This window comes from Phodopus roborovskii, unplaced genomic scaffold (genome assembly GCF_943737965.1).
Source record: "Phodopus roborovskii unplaced genomic scaffold, PHOROB, whole genome shotgun sequence".
NCBI lineage: Eukaryota > Metazoa > Chordata > Mammalia > Rodentia > Cricetidae > Phodopus > Phodopus roborovskii.
In genome coordinates, this window is record NW_026126540.1 from 12,932,605 (window position 1) to 12,948,919 (window position 16,315).

The 16,315-nt window shown below is 40.4% G+C and overlaps 1 pseudogene; it reads right to left on the reverse strand.

The window, feature by feature from the left end:
- Positions 1 to 14,742: 14,742 nt before the first annotated feature.
- On the reverse strand, positions 14,743 to 15,264 carry LOC127232703 (60S ribosomal protein L23a-like; annotated as a pseudogene).
- Between the last annotated feature and the right edge of the window lie 1,051 nt (positions 15,265 to 16,315).

The window sequence follows — 16,315 nt, forward strand, 5'->3', positions numbered from 1 at the left end:
TTTTATATTTAAAAGGCCTTAAAGACTCTCCTGGGAAACCTTTATAGTGGGTAAATATTTGAATTTTTTAATAATATCAGGAATACCCTAAAGGCACTGACTATATTGACTTCTAGATTTTTAATTGTGTCCTACAAGGCTCAGATACTAAAGACATAATTCCCAATGCAATACTAAAATTTGAACTTATAAATAAGGTTTCACAGTGGAGGTGCTGCCTTCAGAATGGATTAGAGCACTTATGGGTAGAAGGCACATTAGTATGAGAATGGGTTATTCAGAAAAGAATGCTTGACCAGTTCCCTCCTCTCTCTACTCCCTCCCCTTGCCCCTCCTTTCATCCTTCTCAATACCCTCTGACCTTTCATTAGAGAGTAATTCAATATGACAGCTTTACTAAGTGTCATAGACATAACTATTTTGACCTTCTCAGGCTTCAGTAATCTGAGTAATAAATTCTGTCCATTTTTGTTCCTTGTAATTTCTAAATTCTCAAATATCCTTTTAAAGTATGCTGAAATGAAAAAAGACAATTGCATTGTAGGCACATTTTCTGGTTAACCTGTGACTATTCACTACATCATACATATGTTATTTGAAATTTTTGGTATATAATATCTACTGACTCATTAACTATAAATTATAGATTATTATATTCCATTCTGAATCTTGACAAGGACATATCACTAGTTGCAGAAGTCTGAATATCTCATGATTTTCTTCATTAATATGCCCACTTCATATTCATAATAAAATATCTTAATACACAAGTGTTATAAGAAGGTTATGTGAAATAAGGCATGGATGTTTAGTCACCAGGGTTGTTACCTGTAGTTAATTACTTTGGGCTTGAATTGCATGATGGGCCCATCTTTTCAATAGAAATGGTTCTTCAAGTACTGTTTTTCTTCCTATAAATGGCAATGACAGCACACATACTTACTTTTTCCTCTGACTATATTGAAACATCAGATCAGAATAATGCATATTAATTTAGTTCACATCTCTAAAGGCTAAACACCTAAGATCAAATATAACCATTTATCCATCTTATGGATGAATCACATCATAAAAGATGCCATTGCTACTCTAAGAATATATAGTAAAAGGAACAAGCACAAAAATATCAGCACTGAGAAGGACCCAAAGTAACCTCCCACTGTGCTCGGCATCCTATGACCGACATACTAAGGAACAATTGTCCCACAACTAAATTTTTGAGAAAATAAGCAATACTAAACCACTGGTATGTAAGGGCCACCAGCCCCAAATAACACACTGAGACTCTGTATTTGATATAATGCCAGGTACTAGTTTCGTATCAGCTAGCTCTGTCTTAAGTATTAACCCATTTCTATGTATTTCCACGTGGTCTTACCAGCGAGAGGCAGCTGGCGGTTCTGCCTTCTCCAGACTCTCCATCCTGACTCCTCCCTCCCTACTACTTCCTCTTTCCTCCTTGTCTCCTAGTCCCTGTTATCTCCTTTCCTGTTGGCCAACAGTGCTTTATTCATTAACCAGTATGAGAAACATATATACATGATGGCATCTCCCATCACTGGTACCAAAACCTCATGACAGCACAGTGGGGAAATGTGGGGAAATAACCCAATCCATGGATTCAGAGTTGTCTCCACCCATGGGGTCATAGTCCTCCCCACCCTTAGAGTCAGAATTCTCCCCAAACCATGGATTAAGAGTCCTCTCCACCCATGGAGTCAAAGATTTCCCATGTCATTTTGCTAAGCAGGAATCAAGTGAAGAAAGTCAATTTCTCTTTGGTTGTGAAGCTAGAACAACATGAGCCAAATTTCCTCTGGCAATTTTGATTTATTCTTCACATAACTGGCAGGAAAGAATGATGACTACTACGTACAAACAAAAACATTAGTAAAAGATTCAGAGTGAAAAGCAAAGAGTGCATGGATTCTGGGCTGCAACCTGCCAAAGGTCCTTCTCTCCCTACCTATTGCTGGCTTGAGCACAGATGCCAGCATACTCCCATTTTTGCTTAAATTATGAGTTCAGGGAGTTAGAAAAGGACAAGGTGGAAGAGAAACAGAGATTGTATTTCTGAATTAAAGGTGACTGGGGATTCCAGAGATGAGAAATCTCTTGATAGTGAAGATGGCAACTGATGAGCAGACAAGAAAGAATAGAGAAACTAAAGAGACATAGCAGAAATCAGTTTGTCATGCTATGATCACATGACAGAACTGACACTTGACAGGCTTCTTTCTCTAAACTAACAATGGCCTAAGGACAGTGGCCCTTATTTTCTATTTCCTAGTGTGGCCAGGACAGTAGAAATGAAAACCCATGTTTTTGCCTCTCTAGTATTAGTGTCCTAAAATGCCTGCATCAATTTCTCTAAGACCATCCCACTCCCCTAAGTTCAGGTATGCTGTGTTAGACCCCAGTGAACTTCCTAGAGTTCCTATGCCACTGACCAAACTCCCATAAGTGCCCTGCACCTTGTTTCATTCTCTGTTCACAGCAACACAGAGGCATAAGTTTAGGGATTGGCTATGGTTCTAATAAATCTTTCTTCTTTTAACAGAATGTGTGTCTTGTAAATCTCTTGTCTGATCTATTTCTATAATAGGTTTCAAAAGTTTATGTTTGAATGAGGGCTCTATGATGGTGGATAACTTAGTCATCAATCTCATTATAAGGGAAGGGCATTTATGGTAGCCTTCCTATTGTTGCTTAAATTGTTAGTTGGGGTCAGTCTTGTACGTCTCTGAACATTTCTGTAGAGCCAGTTTTCTCTTCAACCCTATAATGGCTTTCTCTTTTATGGTATCTCTCTCTCTCTCTACCTCTCTCTCTATCTCTCTCTCTCTACCTCTCTCTCTCTCTCCTATCATCTATTCCTCCCCTGAATCAATCTTCCTAGTCATACATGTTTTCCTCTCCTCCCTTTCTCTTTCTACTAGATCCCTCTCCACTCACTGCTGCCCCCTCCCACTCCCAATATGCTCAGCATTCTTGTTCCTTTTCCCTTCAATGAGGGACTTTGTATGAATCTCTTAGATTCCTCCTTATATCCTAGTTTCTCTGGTGGTGTGACTTATAGGCTGGTGATCCTTTGCTGTATGTTTAAAATCCAAGGGACCTCTGACAGTGGAACCAGGATGTATCTCTGGTGCACAAAAGGACTTTGGGAGCACATTCCCCATGGAGGGATACTCCCTTAACCTAGAGGCAGGAGGGAGGGCCTAGTCCCTACTCCAAATGACTGGGCAGATTTAGTTGAGCTAATGCATCGGATAAGTTAACTGGTTATCAACAGAGGTCCAAGTATTTATTGAGCTATTACTCCATCAAGGCTGTTCGAAATCAAGACAAGCAGAGCCTAATAATTCTAAGCATTGTCCCATGACATTCTTTCTTCGGGCAGTTTCCCATTTGCCAAGATGCTTTTCTCGTGTCTTTGTTCCCATCCAGGGAGTGACAAGCACTTTGTCTTCTACACCTTGAGGTCCTTCTTATACCCAACTCTACACTTTGGTGGTACTACTTGCCCTCATTCCTTTTCCAGAAGCACAGTCTTCTCTGTGACCTCCTACTCCTTGCTATCAGGGTCCTATGTGTCTTTTTTGTGATCACCCTTCTGTTGGCTGTGACTATTAATAATTCTGCTGTCATGGTGCGGATAATAGTTACTGGTACCCATCTCTAGTGTAACTTAATCAGATAGCAGGGCTTCCTGGAATGGCTAGTACAGAGGAAAACATACCTCTTCCTCACTTTCAGTCTAGCTGTTGATATGTGTCTTATCAAGAAGTCTTTTTCTACTATTTTCTCAGTCTGCTGGGCCAACCTCCTGCCATGCCTTACATGGCTCTCTCTGGGGGAACCTTGTTCATGGATTTTATTTGTTAGATACAGGCTTATATCTATACTGTGCTACAATTCTGTTATGACTACTGAGGAGGCCTATGCAAATAAGGGCTGGAATCAGGAAAAGCTTAAACTCAACTCTCTAGCCAGTAGAGGGAATAGCACATTCACATCTTCCATAGCATCTTCTCTCTGGAAAGGACACTTTTGTCCAACCAACACTCACCTGATCCTTCAGTATATAGAAAGGAATGTGGGGCTCAAACAGGTGATCATATTTATTCGGTTTCATCTGATGTGGCTGCCACTTTCCTCATTTCTTTGTGCTCAACAATCTAGGAGAGAAGGTATTCATAAAGAACTCAAGTGCACAAAAAAAAGTTATAAGTAAAATTTCTTATACCTTAATTACATTTCTAAATTTTCTAAAATGACTTGAGACTGCAAGCCACATTGTCAGAAGCTTCCTGCAAAGCCCCAGGGATCAGAGTTCAGCCTGCTCTTGCTTCCTTTCATATACCCAAGATTATCATGTCCAGAGTAAGGCTTAATACACAGGTTCTCTGGAGACTCTTTCTGGAAACCCACACTCATATTTCATAGCCCAGTTGGCAGCTCTCATTTTTCAATTAGTTCAGCAAATATTTATTGACACTTATTATTTACCAATCATGATGTCCACAGTCCTAGAAAAAGATTGATTGTTTTATAGCAGTGGTAAAAAGTAACAACCAGACTGGAATTAAATTTGTTTGCTCAGTCAATGATAACTCACTTCAATGAACATGCTTCTGAAAGCCAATCAGTGAACACACAGATTCAGGCAAGCACAACACTGCTGGCCATCTAATGCATAGATACTGTGGAATCAACAAAAGAGTTATGGGAAGATTTTGAGAAGAGTGCTGCTTGACACAAGAAGGATGTTATCAAGTGTGTGTCTGAGCCCTGGATCATTAAAAGATGAATGCATGTATGGTATGTCACTCCCTAAGAAAACCTGAACATGTGTTACTTAATATCACATTTGACATAGCATGCATTCATGATAAAGGTCTTGATAAGATCAGGGATAACAGAAACATACCTAAACATAATAAAAGCAATATTCAGCAAACTAACAGACAACATCAAACTAAATTGAGAGAAATTCAATGTGATTCCTCTAAAATTAGAAAAAAGACAAGGTTGCTCACTCTCTCCATATCTCTTCAATATTGTACTTGAAGTTCTTGCTAGAGCAATAAGAAAACAAAAGGATATCAAAGGGATACAAATTGGAAAGGAAGAAGTCAAACTTTCACTATTCACAGATGATATGACAGTTTACATAAGTGACCCAACAAACACTACCAGGGAACACCTACAGCTGATAGACACCTTTAGTAAAGTGACTGGATACAAGATTAACTCAAAAAAAAAAAAAAAAAAAAAAAAAAGAATCAATAGTCCTACTATGTAAAGAGAAACATCACCCTTTACAATAGCCACAAACAACATAAAATATCTTGGGGTGACTCTAAGCCAGCAGGTAAAATGCCTGTATGACAAGAACTTTCAGTCATTAAAGAAAGAAATTAAAGAAGATACTAAGAATAAACCTAAGAAGCCCAGCTCAAAGGTGCCGAAAACATATTCAACAAAGTCTTTGAGGAAAACTTTCCAAATCTGAAGAAGGACATGCCCATGAAAGTACAAGAAGCATACTGAACCCCAAATAGGCTGGACCAAAGAAAAAAGACCCCTCGACATATAATAATCAAAACATATAGCATACAGAATAAAGAAAGTATATTAAGAGCAGCGAAGGAAAAAGGACAGGTAACATATAAAGGCAGACCTATCAAAATTAAACCTGACTTCTCCATGGAAACCCTCAAGGCCAGAAGGTCCTGGATAGATGTTCTAAAAGTATTAAGAGAACACGGATGCCAACCTAAGCTACTATATCCAGCAAAACTCTCAATCACTATAGATGGAGAAAACAAGATATTTAATGACAAAACCAGATTTTCCCAATATGTATCTACAAATCCAGCCCTACAGAAATTATTGGAAGGAAAACTCCAACCCAAGGAAGGTAACTACGCCCACAAAAACGTAGGCAACAGATAATCCAACTACACCAGAAACCAAGGGTGAAGCAGAACAAATATATTCACAATACCACTGCCAACAACAAACCTAAATCAAACAACCATCAACAACCAATGGTCCTTACTCACCCTCAACATTAATGGTCTTAACTCACCTATAAAAAGACACAGGCTAACAGAATGGATACAAAGACAGATTCCATCCTTCTGCTGCATACAAGAAACACATCTAAGCTTCAAAGATAGACATTACCTCAGGGTAAAGGGTTGGGAAAAGATTTTCCCAATCAAATGGAAATAAGAAGCAAGCAGGCTTAGCTATACTAATATCTAACAAGTTAGACTTCAAACAAAAATTAGTCAAAGAGATGAAGACAGTCATTTCATATTCATCGCAGGAGAAATCCATCAACACAAAGTCTCAGTTCTGAACATCTATGCCCCTAATACAAAGTCACCCACATTTGTAAAAGAAACACTACTAAAACTCAAAGCTCATATAAAACCTCACACACTTATAGTGGGAGACTTCAATATACCACTCTCAACACTGGACAGGACCACAAATCAGAAACTCAACAAAGAAACAAAAGAATGAACAGAAGTTATGTCTCAACTGGGGTTAACAAATATCTATAGAACATTCCATCCAAAGACAAAAGTTTTTAATAGTGCTGATCTCCAAAATATACAAAGAACTCAAGAAACTAGTCAACAAAACACCAAATAACCCTATTTTAAAATGGGGTACAGAACTGAAGAAATCAAAGAGGCTGAAAGACTCTTAAGGAAGTTCTCCACATCCCTAGCTATCAGGGAAATGCAAATCAAAACAACTTTAAGATACCATCTTACTCCTGCCAGAATGGCTAAAATTAGAAACACCAATGATGACTCATGTTGGAGAGGATGTGGAGAAAGGGGAACACTCCTCCACTGCTGGTGGGAGTGAAAACTCATACAGCCATTTGGGAGATCAGTATGGTGGTTCCTCAGGAAAATGGGAATTAGTTTACCACAGGACCCAGCAATCCCCCCCCCCTTAGGCATATACCCAAAGGATTCACATCCATGCAACAAAGACATCTGTTCAACTATGTTCATAGCAGCACTATTTGTAATAGCCAGAACCTGGAAGCAACCTAGATGCCCCTCAATTGAAGAATGGTTAATGAAGATGTGGCACATCTACACAATGGAATACTACTCTGCAGAAAAAATAATGGTATCTTGAAATTTGCATGCAAGTGGATGGCACTTGAAGAAACCATCCTGAATGAGGTAACCCAGTCACAAAAAGAGGAACACAGTATGTACACACTCATATATGGATTTTAGACCTAGATCAAAGGATCACCAGCCTATAATTCACACCACTAGAGGAACTAGGATACAAGGTGTATTCCAAGAGATTCATATAAAGTCCCTCACAGAACTGGTAATGGACAAGTCCACCAGAGCTCAGGGGAAGTGGGGGAGGGGCAGTGAATGGAGAGAGAAGTAGGAGAAAACTGGGGGAGGAAAGGAAAACATGTGCGACCAGGAAGATTTAGCCTGGTTAGGAATAGAAGACAGAAAAGAGAGAGAGAGAGAGACAGACAGAGAGAGAGAGAGAGAGAGAGAGAGAGAGAGAGAGAGAGAGAGAGAACATAAAAGAGGGAGCCAATATTGGTTTGAAGATAAAATTGAACACAAAGAAAGGTCCAGAGAACTACAAGACTGCTGCCAACTAACAATTTGAGCTTCTGTGGAAAGGCTACCATAAATGCCCTTCCCAGAGTGTGAGATCAACAACTAACTTATCCATGGAGCCCTCAACTAAAGCCTCTTGGAAACAGGAGCGAACACCCATACATAAACACAGAGTCAAAGTAGAACTCAGATGCAGAGGGAGAGGACAAGACCAGGGGCAGAAACACATACAGACAGCTTACTTGAACAAGGAGGAGCTAACGGGCCACCAGACTGATAGCTGGGAAGCCAGCATGGGACTGACTTAGACCCCCCCTGAATATGGGTCTCAGCCAGAAGGACTGAGCAGTCTAAGGGACCTCAGACAGTGGAGCCAGGATGTATCCCTGGTGCACAAAAGCACTTTGCAAACACATCCCCCATGGAGGGATAACTGCCTTAATCTAGATACAGGAGAGAAGCCCTAATCCCTACTTCACATGACCTGTCAGACCTACATGACCCCTACTGGATGACATTCCCCTACATATGGAATTGGGGTGGGGGGATGGGAGGGTGGTTAGAGTGCATGTGAGAGGGCAGAGAGGGTAAAAGGGAGGGAAGGAGGGAGGGAAGAATGGAGGGAGTGAGGGAAGTTGGGAGGGAGGGAGGGATAGAGGGAGGGAGGGAAGGAGAGAGAACTGGGATCAACATGTAAAATAATAAATTAAATTAAAAAAAATGCTTTGACTCCAAAATTTAAGTTCAAGGACAAGTTACTGGGGAAAAGGATTTCTATTTTTGTTTCCACAGAAAATGAAAAGATGTGGATTCCTTCCAGACTAATGTGGTTTGATCAAGCCAGACCACCTGAAACAGAGTACCATGTGATCCTACATTCAAAACAGCTGGACAAAGCAGCCAAACAGACTACAGCCAGGATTTCTGAATCTTCTTCGAATCCCCCATGACAGCTCCCCTTACCAGCAGGAAGTAGTTTGGAAAGAACAATGCCCAAATTCCCAAATATTGTCTATAAATGTTTGTTTTCATTTAAATGGACTTGGTTATATAAAATAAATTAGAAAAAAAAGAACTGAATAGAGAATTCTCAATACAGGAATTCAAAATGACTGAAAGACACTTAAGAAATTGCTCAGCATCCTTAGCCATCAGGGAAATGAAAATCAAAACAACTCTGAGATACCATCTTATACCCATCAGAATGGCTAAAATGAAAAACACCAATGGCAGTTTATGCTGGAGAGGATGTGGAGAAAGGGGAATGCTCCTCCATTGCTGGTGGGAGTGAAAACTTGTACAGCCACTTTGGAAATAAGTATGGTAGTTTGTCCAGAAAATAGGAACCAGTTTACCTCAAGATCCAACAGTTCCATTGTTAGGCATATGCCCAAATGATGCACATTCATACAACAAGGACATCTTTTCAGCTATGTTCATAGCAGCATTATTTGTAATAGCCATAACCTGGAAGCAACCTAGAAGCCCCTCAATCAAATAATGAATGATGAAAATGTGGTACATTTACACAATGGAGTATTCCTCAGCAGAAAAAAGCAATGGAATCTAGAAGAAACTATCCTAAGTTAAGTAACCCAGTCACAAAAAGACAAACATGGTATGTACTCACTCATATATGAATATTAGACATAGAGCAAAGGTTTGCCAGAATACAATCCATACCTCCATAGAAGCTAGGAAACAAGGAGGACCCTAAGAGAGACATACATGGTCCCCGGATAAAAGGGAAAAGAACAAGAGCCCCTGAACAAATTGAGAGCATGGAGGGAGGGGGTAGGTAAGAGAAAGAAGGCGAGATGAGAAGGGGGAGGAGAACATGAGGGATCAGGAAGATTGACTAGGGAGTTCAATAGAGGATAACAAGAAAAGTGACACATCAATAGAGGGAGCCATTATAAATTTAAAGAGAAATCTGGCACTAGGGAATTATACAGAGATCCACAAGGATAACTCCAACTAACAATTTAAGCAATAGTGGAGAGGCTATCTTAAATTTCCTTCCCCTATACTAAGAATGATGACTACTTTATATGCCATCCTAGAGCCTTCATCTAGTAGCTGATAGAAGCAAAAACAGAGATCCACAGCTAAACACTGAGCCAAACTCCTGGAATCCAGTTGCAGAGAGGGAGGAGTGAAGAACAAAGTGGTCAAGAATACACTTGGAAAACCCACAAAACATCTGACCTGAGCAAGTGAACTCTACTCTGACAGCTGGGGAACCAACAAAGGACCAAACCAGGCCCCCCTGAATGTGGGTGTCAGCTAGGAAGACTGAGCTGTCTATGAGGCAATGGAACCAAGAATGTATCCCTAGTCAATACAGACTTCAGGAGCCCATTTCCCATGGAGGGATAATCCCTTAGTCTATAAACACAGGGAAGGACCTAGGCCCTGCCCCAAATGACTTGACAGATTTTGATGATCCCTCATGGAATGACTCACCCTCCCTGGGGAGTAAATGGGGGATAGGATGTGGGGGTCGTTAGGGTGTATAGGAGGATGGGAGGCAGAGGGAACTGGGATTGAGATGTAAAAATATGATTGTTTCTAATTTAAATACAATTAATAAAAATAAAAACAAGTGTAGGCACATCTCAGGATGACCTATGTCTTGACTGCTGCTGCTAGTATTGTTGAATTTGAAGCTGGTATCTCCAAGAGTGAGTAGCCCTGTGAATATGACTCTAGCTTACACACTGAGGGGATAGGCACAGGGAAGCTGTCTCTGCCCCCTCACCTGAAGCATATGGTCCCAGTGGCCTAGACTGACCAGTTCAGCTACCACCCAAGCCTAGAGCTAGACCTTGGGTTGGCCCACTTTAACATCTACTCCATCTAGGACCTGCAGGAGCTTGTGAAGGGACTGAACCTGTGAAACAATGCCCACAGGATCTCCAAGACTTGGGGCAGCCACAGGATATCCAAGAGGAGTTCCAGTGAGGATCCAGTGATGTGGGTGTACCAGAAACCAGAGGCCCTGAACCAGACCAGTGACTCATTGCAATGAACATTTGCTATTAAAGTTGATAAGACAAAAGGGTATATTATATGACACACTGAGACCCCCCCAATGTCACCAGGACAAATGAAGAGGTATTGGAGAGGCAGGAAAGAGGATTTGAGGGGGAGGGGTTATTGTCTTTTGGTTTGGTTTGGTTTTGGTTTTGGTTGCTTGCTTGTTTGCTTTATTTTACTTTGTCTTATTGTGAGGCACTATAGGGATGAGGGAAATATATGGGGGACCAGTAGGTGAGAAGAATTGGGGTGTATGTGAACCTCCAAAATAATCAATAGAGAAGTTAAATAAAAAAAACAAACAAACAAAAAAGACCTGACTCCTGCTTATGACTAAATTATAAGAAACTGGAGGTTAGAACTTGAACACATAGGTTGGGGAGAGAGTCTATTTAGCCTATCCACTGAAGTATGTGGCCCCTAGGAAGAATAGAAGGAATAACCCCCAGGATGAAAGTGTTATCAAGACATAACTTATAGAAGTCAGAATTTTACAGAACTGTATTGCCTAAAAGGTCTTCTTCCCCAATGTCATGTCCTTTTCTCAGAGTAGTTCATATCCACATACAGGTCAATGTGATACTCCAAAGGCCATTCCTAGCTTCTGCATATGACAAATCTGAAGTTTCTCCCATTAGAAGGCTGAAGCTTCTATTGCCTGTACATCACATATCAAATCCTCTCCCCAGCCCTGCTTTACCCTCCCATCATTTAAAGTCCAAAAACAGTCCCTGCTGTATTTCCCAAACACTAATCTCCATCTCTAAGATGATTAGTTCCTAGGGGACCCAGCCTGTGACTCTTCTGAAGTGGATTATGATTATATTGGAAAAAATAAATAGAAGTAAATCTGATTAGTCTGTTATATTATTTATCAGTTCACAGAAAATGGTATTCCCACAAGGTTACAAAACTGGAGTCGAGTATTTGCATTTCCTTTGAACAATAGTGCTTTGCATAAATAGTTTATCATAGGTCAGAAATTCGAGTCCCTTATGGGCTGTTTGCATGAAGTTTGCACATTTAGATACTCTCTGAGAGATAGTGTCTATTTAAGCTGTCATGAAGTATGGAGTTTTTAGCTCTTGATAAATTTTCCCTAGGGTTCAAGTGAGATGAGCATATGGTGTTTAACAGAACATGAACTAAATAAGAAAACTTCCCGGATGTACGAACCGCACCTATCTGGAAAAGCCTTCAGTGATGGTAGATACGTATAATGTGAATACTCTGCAACATCCATGCCATTACCCTTGCACTCTTATTGAAACCCGACTCTCAAGCATGAGAGACAAAATGTTTCTTCTAAGTCAAAATGAGAACACAGCATTACTAGGCATGTAGGATCTGATCAGTAACCAATTTTAAGGAAGACAGACATCCAGAAATTCCCTATCCCTGTACAACACAACTAAACATAAGCATAGTTTTCTTTGAAGTAAGCCTGTGCTCCAGGAACCCACTCCCCACCTCCAGCCTATCTGAAGATTATAAACACGCACTTTCTCTGTTTAATGAAGAAAAGGTGGTGCTTTATCTAGTCTTCATGGTTTTTGTTATTTTGAGTAAATCTAATTCATAATTTGACAGATAGCTTGTTGTAAAAGGTATCTGTCCTGTTAATAGAACCTTCTAAGTCCACACCAGCTAGAACCCATGTAAACATTCACACATATGCATTCATACAAAAATGAAAAGGAAGAAAAAAAAAAGAAAGCATCATCATAACAAAACTCCATCATCATCAGACTTCCCTGTGAACTAGCCAAGCTATCCTTCACTTAAAGGGATTTTAATCACTATGACATCCTTCCTCCTTGAAGTTATACATCATTATTAAAGGATAGATGCAGAGAACAGTACAAATGGTGTCATTACCAAGTCTTCCATTCATATTTCCTGAAATAATTACTCAAAGCAGCAGAAACAAAGACTGTGCAATAGAGAAGGCTGGGTGCATGTCTATCTCATGTATGTTAATCTGCTCCTGGACGCTGCTTCTCAAGCCATCTGGCAGTAAAAGATCAGTTTGGTGTTGCTTCTTTTTCATTTTCTGTTCAATCTTAGATGGTTAAATTCAAAGTTCATCCATATCATGTTCAGAGTGATGAGTATACCAGTGCAGTAGTGTTTTGATGTCAAATTTCTGTAAAATATTTCTATTCAAATGTTCTATTTCCTTACCCTTATTATAACAAACTAGGAACAAGTCATTTATGGACAGTCTGTGCTCTTTGAACAACATAGCTCCATTTAGTATGTATTTCTCTGAAAGAAAGATGCAACTTTCACAGCAAACAACATCTACCTCACTATAGAGCAATATGAATGTATATGTAGTATATGTATATAGTATTTATATTGTGTATATAGGCATGTCTATACAAATGCTCAAAACCTATCTTCCTAACATTAACAATGATTAACATGGCAATATACTCTAAACTCAAGCTTAAGTTTTTAATAATATATCTGAAGTATAAACATTCATGTATTGTCAACAGAAAAGAAATTCATTTTCTAATGTGCATGTCTTCTTGAAATTCTGAAATAACTTTGGGTATTCATAATTATTTCTGTGTTTAAGGAATACTGTGTACTCTAGACCTCGAACACTATTGTTTTTTTCTTGGCTTTCCTTTCTTTAAGAGATTTGTTCATTTCTTGCAGTTTTTGCTTGGTCTTTTCCTCTATTTCTTCCAATTTTTTGCTTGTTTTCTCTTCCATTTCTTTGGGGGATTTTTCTCATATCATCTTTGAGGGCCTCTATCATTTTTATGAAGTTATTTTTTAAGTCGTTCTCTTCTGCTTCATCTGCTTTGATGTGTTCAGGTATAGTTGGTGTAGATTCCCTAGATTCTGGTGGTGTCATCATGCTTGTCTTTCTATTGTTGGGTGTTTTCTAGTATTGTCATCTTCTCATGGCTTCTTCCAGTGGGTGCAGATGGAGTCTCTCTCTCTCTCTCTCTCTCTCTCTCTCTCTCTCTCTCTCTCTCTCTCTCTCTTCTCCACTCTCCAGGTGGGAGTACATGGGTCAGGAGTTCTATGTCTGTAACTCTGTATGATCTGAGCTCTCCTCTAGCATAGGGTCAGGAATGGGGTTCAAAAATCAAGTGAGTGTGGCCTGAAGATGGGCCTGTCTAGATAGGCAGGCCCAGTGTGCTCAGAATAGACCTGGGAAGTTCCATGGAGGTGGAGGGGTTGTTGGACCTACATTCTGGCTCAATGTTCACTTAGAGCAGCAGCCCAGCAGAACAAAGGGTGGGGGGAAGGTGGGCTCTGGGTGGTGTATGGAGCAGAGTACCAGGACTGTACTATTCAGGGCCATGATACAGGGGGAAACAATATGCAGAGCTAATCCAGAGTTTCCAGGGAAGGATGTGGGGAGAGTTCGGCCTGAACTGGTCCCAGACTTACCTCTGGCAGAGCGCCTGAGGTAATGGGATCCAAAGATCAGGTGAGTGTGACCTCAAGGTTGTCCTGCCTGGATAGGTGGATCCAGTGTGCTCAGAGAAGACCCAGTAAGTTCCAAGGAGGTGGAAGGGTTGTTGGACCCGCACTCTGACCAAATGCTCACCTGGAACAACGGGCAAGCAAGACAAAGGTTTGGGGGAGCTCCATAATATCTTTTGAGAAGTTTTGTCTTCAGCAGTAAGCTTCCATGTCTCTGAAACATAGGCTGTTTTCCCTTCCATGTGGTACATCTTCCTGCACATGTTACACTACAAAGATCAGAGGAGGTTGGGACACCTACTCTTAACCCAGCTAATCAACAATTACTCAAGCATTAATGAAAGGTATTCTGTTACAGCTGCTCCTGTGCACAAACAGAAAAACTGGGGAGTCATTTGCAATTGTTTCTTTTCTTGTAAACAGAAGCAGAGATTCAGTCCTCACTATAGGTGAGGTACATGGATATATGTAGACTAGTAAACAGGAGGAAGGAGATAGAAATAATAACCAGGTGTAATACCCTAAAACCAAGTTAATAGCTAACGCCTTTAGAGATATTGACACTTGTCCCCAAGTATTTACCTTTGTATATTTGTTTATTTTTTATTAATTTTTTTATTTATGGTGAAAAAGTGTGTATGTGGAATTAGCCAGCTGGACTCAGTTTAAATGATCCCAATTTTGTTGGCAACATCCAGAGCATCATAATCAGGAGCCAACTGAACATACAACTTCTTCTCTCCATCAGGCCTTATGAGTGTGTTGACTTTGGCCACATCAATGTCATAGAGTTTCTTCACAGCCTGTTTGATCTGGTGCTTGTTAGCCTTGACGTCCACAATGAACACAAGTGTGTTGTTGTCTTCTATCTTCTTCATGGCTGACTCAGTGGTCAGAGGGAATTTGATGATGGCATAGTGGTCAAGTTTGTTTCTCTGGGCACGCTCTTCCGAGGGTATTTGGGCTGCCTCCGGAGCCACAGGGTCTTGAGCTACCTGAAGGTGGGTGACGAGGTGCAGATCTTTTTTTGTGTGTGTCTGTGGACGCCTTTCAGCACTGCCTTCTTGGCTTTCAAGGCCTTCACTTTGGCTTCGGCTTTGGGAGGGGCAGTAGCTTCCTTTTTCACTTTCGGAGCCATCTTGGCAAAAAAAAAAAAAAAAAAAAGCTCACCTTTGTATATTTGTTAACGCTTGCAGATAAACATTGGCTCTGTTCTCCCCTGTCATTTAATTCTTTAACCAATAGAAAAAAGAGCCAACTGAGCCTTGCTAGCATCAGTTAGTATTAACTATCAACTTGACACCTAAAAGGCAAACCCATTTGCATACTTGTAAGTGCTTCTTTAAAGTTAGCTTCTGAAGATGTCTGTGAGAGATCATCTTGATTATATATGTTGATATAGGAAACCCCATCTTAATTGTGGGCAGTATCAATCCCTGGTCAGGGCATCCTGGACTGTGGAGGAAAAGCTGATCACTGGCATATCTGTACCCACCATTGCTTTCTTGTTCTCTCTGGGAACAACTGCAAGCTTCTACCTGAGACTTCCCTGTGATGATAGACTGTACACTGCAACTGTAAGCTAAGTCCTTTCTCCAAGTTCCTTTTTCCCCTCCTTATCACAGCAACAGGAAAAGAAACCAACGTAGACTTGCTTAACTCATGTTCCCTACTTCAAATTCCATCTAGGAAAACAGCAGAAGGGTTGCTAGTCACTAGGGAAAATGAGTTCCTCAGATCTTCACTGGGTCTGTAAGGACAGTTCCCATGGTGACACTAGCAATATGAAGCAGGACTACCCTGCCAAACTAGAAACAGTGCTGCCAGCCAATGTGAATAAAAGCTGTACTGCTCTTGTCCTGCAGCAGCATGTCAATACGTCAACCCTGTAGGTAGGACTTTGCCTTTGATCTGAGCAGTGCCCAGGTTCCATAGCTATTCTAGATGTCATAGTGTCAGGAATTATACCTCAGAAGTTAGCAGCATAGATCATTTTTCTGATTAAAGAGGAACAACAATTGTTGACTGTCTCGTTCACTTAAAGTTTACAGTAGCTTTCAAACACCCACCAGATGGCTGGTCAATAACTAGTCACAAATATTTTCTATGTATCAGTTTTGACACTCAGACATTTTCAGAATTACCAAATTTCCAGATTTATTCTCACTAGTTGAATAATTGTATCGTAG